Raw genomic sequence first — 9684 nt, forward strand, 5'->3', positions numbered from 1 at the left:
ACTTCGAACCAGTGACCTGTTACCAGTCTGACAGGATCTGTTATTGCCACAGCCATAATTAAATAATATTTTTTAATATATATTTTATTTGATTTTTTACAGAGAGGAAGGGAGAGGGATAGAGAGTTAGAAACATCGATCAGCTGCCTCCTGCACACTCCCCACTGGGGATGTGCCAGCAACCAAGGTACATGCCCTTGACCAGAATCGAACCTAGGACCCTTGAGTCCGCAGGCTGACGCTCTATCCACTGAGCCAAACCGGTTAGGGCAATAATATTTTGTATTTATTCCTGGGGAGGGTTGAGTAGTGAGGGGTCCATAATTACTAGGATTAGGTGTTTTTCTTTGTGATGATTTTGAGAATTATTTTCACCAGTTTCTTATAGTTCCTCACATTGCTACTTCTGCTAAAGTTATTAAAATCAATGGTAATTGTTTAGGTACTGTCAATCTCCAGGGCTTTTGGGTTGTGCATACCTCTAAATCAGCGGTTCTCAACTTGTGGGTTGCGACCCCTTTGGGGGTCGAACGACCCTTTCACAGGGGTCGCCTAAGTCCATCGGAAAACACATATATAATTACATATTGTTTTTGTGATTAATCACTATGCTTTAATTATGTTCAATTTGTAACAATGATATTAGGGGTCACCACAACATGAGGAACTGTATTAAAGGGTCGTGGCATTAGGAAGGTTGAGAACCATTGCTCTAAATACATGTATATTAATTCTTTTTTAAAAAAACATTTTTATTAATTTCAGAGAGGAAGGGGGAGAGAGAGAGAGATAGAAACATCAATGATGAGAAAGAATCATTGATCGGCTGCCTCCTGCATGCCCCCTATTGGGGATTGAGCCTGCAACCGGGTCATGTGCCCTTGACCGGAATCGAACCTGGGAACCTTCAATCTGCAAGCTGATGCTCTATCCATTGAGCCAAACCAACTAGGGCTGAATATTAATTCTTTACTTCCAGATGATCTTCTCCAAATTCCTAATTGAGTTGTAATGAATTTTCACATGACCTAGAACAGCGGTTCTCAACCTGTGGGTTGCAACCCCTACAGGGGTCGCCTAAGACCATCGGAAAACACATATATAATTACATATTGTTTACATTAGCAAAATTACAGTTATGAAGTAGCAACGAAAATAATTTTATGGTTGGGGGTCACCACCACATGAGGAGCTGTATTAAAGGGTCGCAGCATGAGGAAGGTTGAGAACCACTGACCTAGAAGCTGGCCCAGGCCAACCTGAGGTGGAGCTGCCTCCTCGTTTCTCCTCACACCTCAGTGTCGCCCTCCGACAGCTCCAGGTGGACCATTCTCAGAGGTTCCACTTGAGACCCCTGGCCTTCCTGGAAAGCTCGTGATGAGCTGTCTCCAGCAGCGGCGGCTGAGGCCGAGGCTGCCGTGGGATAGCGCCCAGCATCGCAGACCCAGCCCGCCCTGGCGCAGCCTTTCCTGGGCTCTCAACCTGCCCTGGCTCCTTCAGCCGCGTGCCCTGTCGCCCAGGCCTGACCTCGGTTTGCTGTTGCCTCAGATCTGTTGTGTCTGTAGCTGATTACAGTTGTCGGGCAGCCAGAAGCCTCATCCTCCAAGGGCCCAGTCAAGTCTAGAGCAGGCTCCCCTGCGGTGGGCTGACCGGCATCGGACACTTGCAGGGAACTTTCTAATTCTTGGTCCTTCGTTGTGCCGAGCCCCGGGCTGACGAATGTTTCCCGCCTTCGGTGCGCTTCTCTTCTCTGGAAACCATCCAGCCCACTCCCAATGTTCTGTGGCCCAGAACTCTAACTACAAAAATTAGAAAATCCTATAGAGTTTCATAGAAAGATAAATAGAACTCCCATATGTACCTGAAATCCCTCCACTCCCAATCCGTTACTTTCAAAAGTGTAGCTGATCTTTTGGTTCTGAGACCAGATGGTACAAAAATTATTCCCTACGGTAGTAGAAGTCATCATCAATTGCTATAATCTTTGAGAAGTATGATTTAATATTATGTGTTAGGACCACTTCAAAGCTCTGGGAATTCCTCATCCCACTCCTAGGAATTTATTCTAAAGCCATCAACAGATGTGTATCCAAATGTGTGTACAAGAATATCATGTGACATATCTGTATTGAGAAAACTTGGAAAGAGTCTAACTGCCCCCAAATAGGACTAAGTAAAATATGGCACGCCGATATAGCAAAATGTTCTACAGCCACTCAGTGATGTTTTACAACAATATTTTTAAAGTAAGAGAAATTCCAAAACTTGAAGAATATTTTTTTAAAATACGAGTATGTAATTGAAAAGTGAGATATGACACCTTCTATAATACTACCCCAATTTTTTAAAGAAAAATGGTTGCAGGTAGGCATGCTTAAGACAAATACAAAAACATTAATAGTTTTACAACTCAGTGATAGAATTACTAGTGATTTTTTAAATATTTTTTTTCTGTAATTTTCAAATCTTCTACACTATATATGCTATTTTCCTAATCAGGAAATAATGTTATTTACTGAAGAAATTAGGCCACAAAAAAAGGCCAAAACATACAAAAACACTAAAGGCCTCTTACCTGTCTTTTTATCCTCAACTGTTTGACCCCATCCTTTCTTGATCATGTAGGAAAAGGGGAACTAAAAATTATGATGTGTAGAATCTACTTCCGTCTGATGGCTCCGAGACGCACATGTTTTTCCCATTTTAAAGGTAAGGAAACAAATTACAAAGAAAAGAGGTGGGAAAACCACGGTGTGAACACAGGTCCATTGGTTCTTTCACTTCTATGTTGTCCCCATTTGTGGTTTCTGTGGATTTTTTTGAGTTATAATTGATAGACAATATTACATTCGTTTCAATTGAATGACACAAAGATTCAATACTTGTATATGTTGCAACAGGCAGCCACCAATCTTCTCTGTACCTATGAGCTCAGTTTTGTTTTTGTGTTCTTTTTAGATTCCAAGGATAAGTGAGATCACATGGTATTTGTCTTTCTATGACTTATTGCATTTAGCATACTGCCCTGGAGGTTTATCTGTCTTGTGACAAATGGCAAGGTTTCATTCTTTTTGTGGTTGAATAATATTCCATTGTATGTTGCATCCCATTTTCTTTATCCCATTCATTCACTGATGAATAGTTAGGTTGTTTCCATATTCTGGATGTTATAAATATGATGCAATGAACACGGGGGTGCATAGCTTTCATTTTCTTCCAATAAATACCCAGAACGAAAATTGCTGGCTCATATGGTAGTTCTATATTTAATTTTTTGAAGAATCACTATACTGTTTTCTATGGTGGCTGCACCAACTTACAATCCCACCAGCAGTGCACAAGGGTTCCTTTTATCCCACATCCTCACCAGCACTTGTTATTTCTTATCTTTCTTATAATAGCCATTCAGACCAGAGTGAGGTCATATCTCATTATGGTTTTGATTAACATTGCCATGATGATTAGTGATGGTGAGCACCTTTTCATGTACCTGTTGACCACCTGTCTGTCTTCTCTGGAAAAATATCTATTCAGGTCCTCTGCCCGTTTTTTAGTTGGGTTGTTTGTTTTTTGTTGTTGAGCTGTATGAGTTCTCTAAATGTTTTGGATATTAACCCCTTACTGGATATATGATTTGCAAATACCTTTTCCCATTCAGTAGGTTGCCTTTTAATTTTGTTGATGATTTCCTTTTCCAGAAGCTTTTTAGTTTGATATAGTCCCACATGTTTACTTTTACTTCTGTTGCCTTTGCTTCTGTTGCCTTTGCTTTTGGTGTCAATTCAAATAATCATCTCCAAGACCTATGTCAAAGAACTTAACTTCTATATTTAACTTCTAGAAGTTTTATGGTTTCAGGCCTCAGATTCAAGCCTTTCATCCACTTTGAGTTAATTTTTTGCACATGGTGTAAGGTAGTAGCCCAGTTTTATTCTTTTCCAGTGGCTGTCCAATTTTCCCAGCATCATTTATTGATGAGACTTTCATTTGTATATTCTTGGCTCCTTTGTCAGAGATTAACTGACCATATATATGTTGCTTTATTTCTTGGCTTTCTGTTCTGTTCCATTGATCTATGCATCTGTTTTTATGTCAATACCATACTGTTTTGATTACTATATACTTGTAATATGGTTTGAAATCAGGAAGTGTGGTGCCTCTGGCGTTATTCTTCTTTTTCAAGATTGCCTTGAATATTCAGGGTCTTTTTTTCCATACCTACTTGTGATATTTTTAAGTTGCATTTTATTCTGTTCCCAAGCTTCCTGATTTTATCAGAATAAACGTCCCTTTGCTAAGAAAGATATTCTACTTTCTATAAAAGTCTCAGTTTAGCTAATTTTCTTTAGCTAAGATTTTTACCTAAAGAGTTTAAATTCTTTGAATTATTATATTAAAAATACAGCCTAATTGATCTGAATAAAATTGAACAACTAAATGGTCAAATGAGCTGCATACAGCATTTTTGCATGCGTCTTATTATTTCAGTACAGTAATAATAGTAAACAAATGTTCAACACCTACTCTCTCAGAAGTGAGAGTGTGCTGTGATGAGGCTGAAGAAGCTGTCATCCCCCTAGTTCCTAATAGAATATGCGTGTGGCTGGCAGCATGAGCATTCTGCCCTGGCAGGTTGCAGGAAGCCCTATGTGGGGACTATCAGGGTTCCAGTACTCCTGCATGCCACCCCAAAGTCCATATGGTTGTGAAAACTGTCATTAATTACCCATGTTCCCTGGATTTGAGGAACAACCTATAATTATGTCACGCGTGTCATTTTGCCATTTGTCTTCCCCTGCAGTTACCCTGCCACCGTGTAACAACGATCGCCGTGTCCTACGAATCTGTTCCCGTAAGACCTCGGAGAGTGAGCAGACATGCGTGAGTTGGGCAAAGTCCCACTGTTAGTCTCCACATTTTATCAGAAGAACATGGGGTCCAGAGAAGTTAAGCAGTTTGCCAGCGCCATGCAACTCTGAGTGCCTCAGTCTCTCCGAGCTGTGCTGTGCAGCAGGTGTGTTGCTGCTGCCCTGTGTGGCTACTGAGCACTTGAAATGCAGCTAGTCCAAATTCTGGTGCGTTGTGAGTGTAAAGTCGACCTTGGGCTTCGAAGACAGACTGGAAAAAAAAGGATGTGAAATATCTCCTTTGTAACAGATTATAGAATTACATGTTTAAATGATGATTTGGGATATATTGAGTTAAACAAAATGGATTATTCAAGCTCATTTCACCCTTTTCTTTTTACCTGTTAAAAATGTGGTTACTAGAAAATGTTAAATTACGAATGTGATTCACAGTGTATTTGTACTGGACAGTGTTGTCACAGAACCTGTTTCTTGACCTGACAAGTGAAGCTAACAGCGAGAACACAGGGAAAGGGCCTGAGTCAGTAAGTGTCCCATCAATGTCTGTGTTCCTCCCCCACCACTTTCTATCACCAGGACATCCGCGGCTCCTGACTTCCATGTGCATGGATGTCCAGAGACTTCAAAAGAACGTTTGTTCCTCTCTTTCCCTCCAGATTCCTCTTTGGTACGGGCATTGTTTTAGTCATGTGCTGTTGGAAATCTTATGATGTACACTTTGTAAATAGCAAGTCAGAAATTGGAAATTCGAGCCAGGATCCTGAAACTGCCTCTCTGGAAACAGGCATTAGAGATTGCACCCGTTCCTACACTCTCCACAGCCCCGGTGGAAAGATACACTGGCGTGCAGACAGGAAATGCATCCCGGGTAATCCACTGCCCCTGACGCTCACTGAGCCCAATCTGGTTGTGATAGGAATTACTGTGCATCCCCGTCATGGCACCCCGATGTTGAAGGTTGTTTTCAGGCAGGATCTGTACTCGCCTCTCAGGCCCTGTGCTGAGCAGCTGTGTTCAGGGGCAACACCCCAGCTCTCCTCCAAGTGGGCCCAGAGACTGAGGTCGGCCACTGCAATGAGGCCTCCTTGTCCGACGGCCTGGAGATGGATGAGTTCATCCAGCAGCCAGCCCAGAACTCCTAGGTGAGACTTTGAGACAACTCACAGAATGGCTGTCTGCGGCTCCTCTTCTCACAAGAATCCACGGTGGCTGAATTTACAAAAGCGTCCTCTAATTTCCCATTTCCAGGCGGGAAGGACTACATGCTGTATAGTCGTTCTATATTCATGTGCGACAGGGCCTGAGCAGGTACCGTGATGAAGAGTAAGGCAACGGGAGGGTTGGGGACTCTTCTGAAGGGAGGGATGCCGGCCGCAGGGGCAGCCCCTGGCAGACCCCAGCAGGCGGTTGCTTTGTGAGACTACACATCTGGGTTGGTGGCATCCTCTGATTTTTCACAAGAAGCCAGATGCCCAGATTTTAATGTGAAAATCTCCTGATTTTTAAATGTGGGGGCTGAATGAAGCCTTCCGTTGGTCCAGTTCAACCAGGCTGCTTATCATCTCTGACCCTGTGTGTTGACCTCTATAACACAGTAGGCTTTTGTGCGAAGGGACTCTACCTTCTATGTCCTCTCTACCCTTTACCGCTCCTGGCGTAGTGCACAGCGTTGATGTCAGTTATGGTTTTCAAATTTAGACACCAGGTTACCTCCTTAATAGTCATCCCACGTCCTTTTTCTTCTTAGTCATTCCTTTTTGTGTCCTTCTCCTTGTTTCTTGAAGTTCTCCAGACAGGAAGAGGGAAGAGGAAGCAAGAACAGGAGTCAGTAATGGCTCTTTTCTGACCACACCCCCCCCCTTCTCTGGAAGACCACGTGAGTAAAGCCCCTTTCCATGTCTTATCGTTTGCATTGCCAGGGCATTGCCAAGGTGCCAAGGTGCCAAGGTGCCAGGGGCTTAGGAGTAAAGAGGGGAGGCATCTCAAGTTCGGGTCCAGAAGGCCTCTCTCTCGAGGTAAGGCAGTGCCAGAGCAGTTAAAGGCATGCCCCGCCCATTTCCATACCCCCTCCCCCCCCCGCCCTGCTCCCAGCTCTCACTCCCACGGTCTTTGGAAGCCCAGCCTTTCCTGGGGCTTGTTCTGGGATGAGGGCCCACTGCCTCCTCATGCTCTCCCCGTTCGACCAGACACTTCGTCTTTGGCGACAGGCACTGAGGTCCGGAAGAAAACCAGGCTGCGTCTGCCCAAGTCCTCAGAGCCTTGAGGTAGAATTCAGTTGGGTCACTGGCCACTTGGAGGCTACCAGGCAGCCTGTCTGGTGTTCAGCGTTGGAGTATTTGTTTCTGAGGAAGTCACAGATTGACTTCTGTCCACAGGAAACAGATCCTGACCACTTCTTTAACTAATGCCCTGGAGCCAACATTTGGAGAACTCTAAAATAGCTATAAAAGATGTTCAAGTACTTTTTAAGGAATTGAAAGAGGACAGCTGTGTGTTCAGGAAATGACTGGAGAAACACTCAGTGAGGGAAGACTTGCTTCCACTTGTGCAAAAGCCTGGACATGCAGCGGAAGCCTGCGTGTTTGTGCCCTCGTGGCCTCGCCGTGAGGAGCTACAGCACGGCCGGTGCTGCCACAGCCTCTGCTTTCCTGGTAAAAATACAGGAAGGACAACTTCCTGTCAGACACTCTAACGTGGTAGGTGAAGCAGGGATGCCGGCGCCAGGTTTTCCGGCCGTCAGAGAGAGCCAGCACACGGCACATGCTTTTTAAGGGTTTTGTCCACCCAGCCTTGGAGCTTGTGTACTAATTCAGATTTCTGCAGCTAAGGGGCCAACACAGACATTTCAAATTTCCCTGTAGGGGACAGGGGACAGCCTGATCCCCACTTTGAGGATATGGGGTATTCAGAGACTGTGCTTTATATCTGAGGGCACCCACTTTGCCTCCATATTTTGCTTTGGGCAGTATACACTGACCTACATATACCTGCAAATATATCTACATCTACCCCTATACATCTATCTGTCTATTGGTTGCTTGATCTATCTATCTGTCTCAGTATATTATATACACTCATATGAGATGATGCAATACACACTATTGGATAACTTTTAAAAACTGAACATATCAGCCTGGCTGGTGTGGCTCAGTGGTTGAGCGTGGACCTATGAACCAAGGGGTCACGGTTTGATTCCCCGTCAGGGCACATGCCCAGGTGGTAGGCTCGATCCCCAGTGTGGGGTGTACAGGAGGCAGCCGATCAATGATTCTTTCTCATCATTGATGGTTCTATCTCTCTCTCCTCTTCCCTCCCTCTCCACAATCAACAAAAATATATTTTAAAAGAAAGAAAATGTGTGTTTAAAAAAAAGAAAACTGAACATATCATGGGCATCTTTGCATGTCAGTTTCTTCTACTATGGATAGCCTACTAAGTTATTTTTAATAACTAATGCATCATATTCCAATAGCCTCCTTTTACAACCCCCTATTGTTATTGGGATGGACGCACCGCGGTGGGATCCTGCGGGGGAATGGAAGGCTTCTGCAGGTCACGGCGCTGTTTCCCAGATGGTCTCTTTCTATTCCTACTCACCAGCAGGGCTAGCGCGGCCAAACGTTCACTCTGCCTGTAGGTTTTGTCTTGTGCTTTTTATGTTTTGTTTAAGAAATCTTCTCCCCGCAGTCATGACGTTGTGTTCCTATGTTTGCTTGTTTTACTGGCCCTGGTCAGGTCAGGCATCCACCAATTCTATGGAGACCTGTGTGCCCGCAGCGACAGCTCCCAGCCACCCCTCTAACTGGAAGCACACTGGGTGGCTGAGAGCAGGCTGGTCCCCAGGGGAAGAGGTTGTATCTGTGAGCTATTGCGTTCAGCTGCACGGGACAAAAACGGGAAAAGCAGCGGCTTAACCAAAGTAGGGCAGTGATTCTCAGCGTTTGCTGTGCAGCGGGATCATGCCGGCTGCCCCCTCTCGATGACACCAGAATCTTAGAGGTGAGATCCAGGCAGCAATCAGCTGTAAAGCTCCTCTGGTGAGTCCAGTGGGCAGCCCACGCTGGGAACCCCGGCGAGGGGGTGGGCTGTGCCCTTACATGGCGAGAAATCTGAAGTGAGGCCCTGCAAGGCTAGGGTGGCAGCTTCCCCAGCCTTAGGAACTCAGGCTGCTCCGAGCCCTCGCCCTACTGTTCCTGGGGCGAGGCCTCTGTCCTCACAGTCATAAAATTACTGCAGCCATCAGGTCCACATTCCACACAACAGGAAGGAGGAAGCGCTGAGGGTAAAAAGCTTACTTCATAATTTCTGCTTCACTCCCACCAGCAGGCACTTCATCAGATGGTCGCCTGTATGTGTACGGGGGCTGGGGAGTGTGTTGTAATTCGGTCGGGCACTCTGCCATTCCCAGAAGAACGGAGAACTAAGTCGGTTAGGCAATTACCTGTTTCTGCCACACGAGTGCTTGTTAAACACACACCAACAGTTGCCCCTCTGAGGCCCCTTCACATCCCTGGAGCCCGTCAGTGTACAGAGGAAGAAACGGCTGCGCCATACAATCTAATTATAAAGAAAATAAAAGCGTGTTTTCCAAAAAGATCAGGACAGATAGGGCGTTTCATTTTTGCACATAAGCTGCGGGCTTCAGTTTAAAGAGACATATTTCTTTTCCCGGACATTTTTATTGCATAGGCCCTTTATGGTTTAAAATCATACTTTTCCAAATGGCCTGAGGAAAAAGAAGCAGGTGTTTTTGAGGGGAAGTATGCATGAGGTCATGCTGGCGAGGCAGGCGCTGTCTGCCCGCGGCCAGCTGTGT

General features: G+C 44.9%; 1 long non-coding RNA gene across 1 annotated transcript; it reads right to left on the minus strand.

The window, feature by feature from the left end:
- Positions 1–277: 277 nt before the first annotated feature.
- LOC132213028 (uncharacterized) lies at positions 278–6720 on the minus strand. The gene is made up of 3 exons (XR_009447883.1): positions 6579–6720; positions 1238–1795; positions 278–1028 (listed from the first exon to the last, which is right to left on the minus strand). It is a non-coding gene; the product is annotated as an uncharacterized LOC132213028 (long non-coding RNA).
- Between the last annotated feature and the right edge of the window lie 2964 nt (positions 6721–9684).

This window comes from Myotis daubentonii, chromosome 12, assembly GCF_963259705.1.
Source record: "Myotis daubentonii chromosome 12, mMyoDau2.1, whole genome shotgun sequence".
Taxonomy (NCBI): Eukaryota; Metazoa; Chordata; class Mammalia; order Chiroptera; family Vespertilionidae; genus Myotis; species Myotis daubentonii.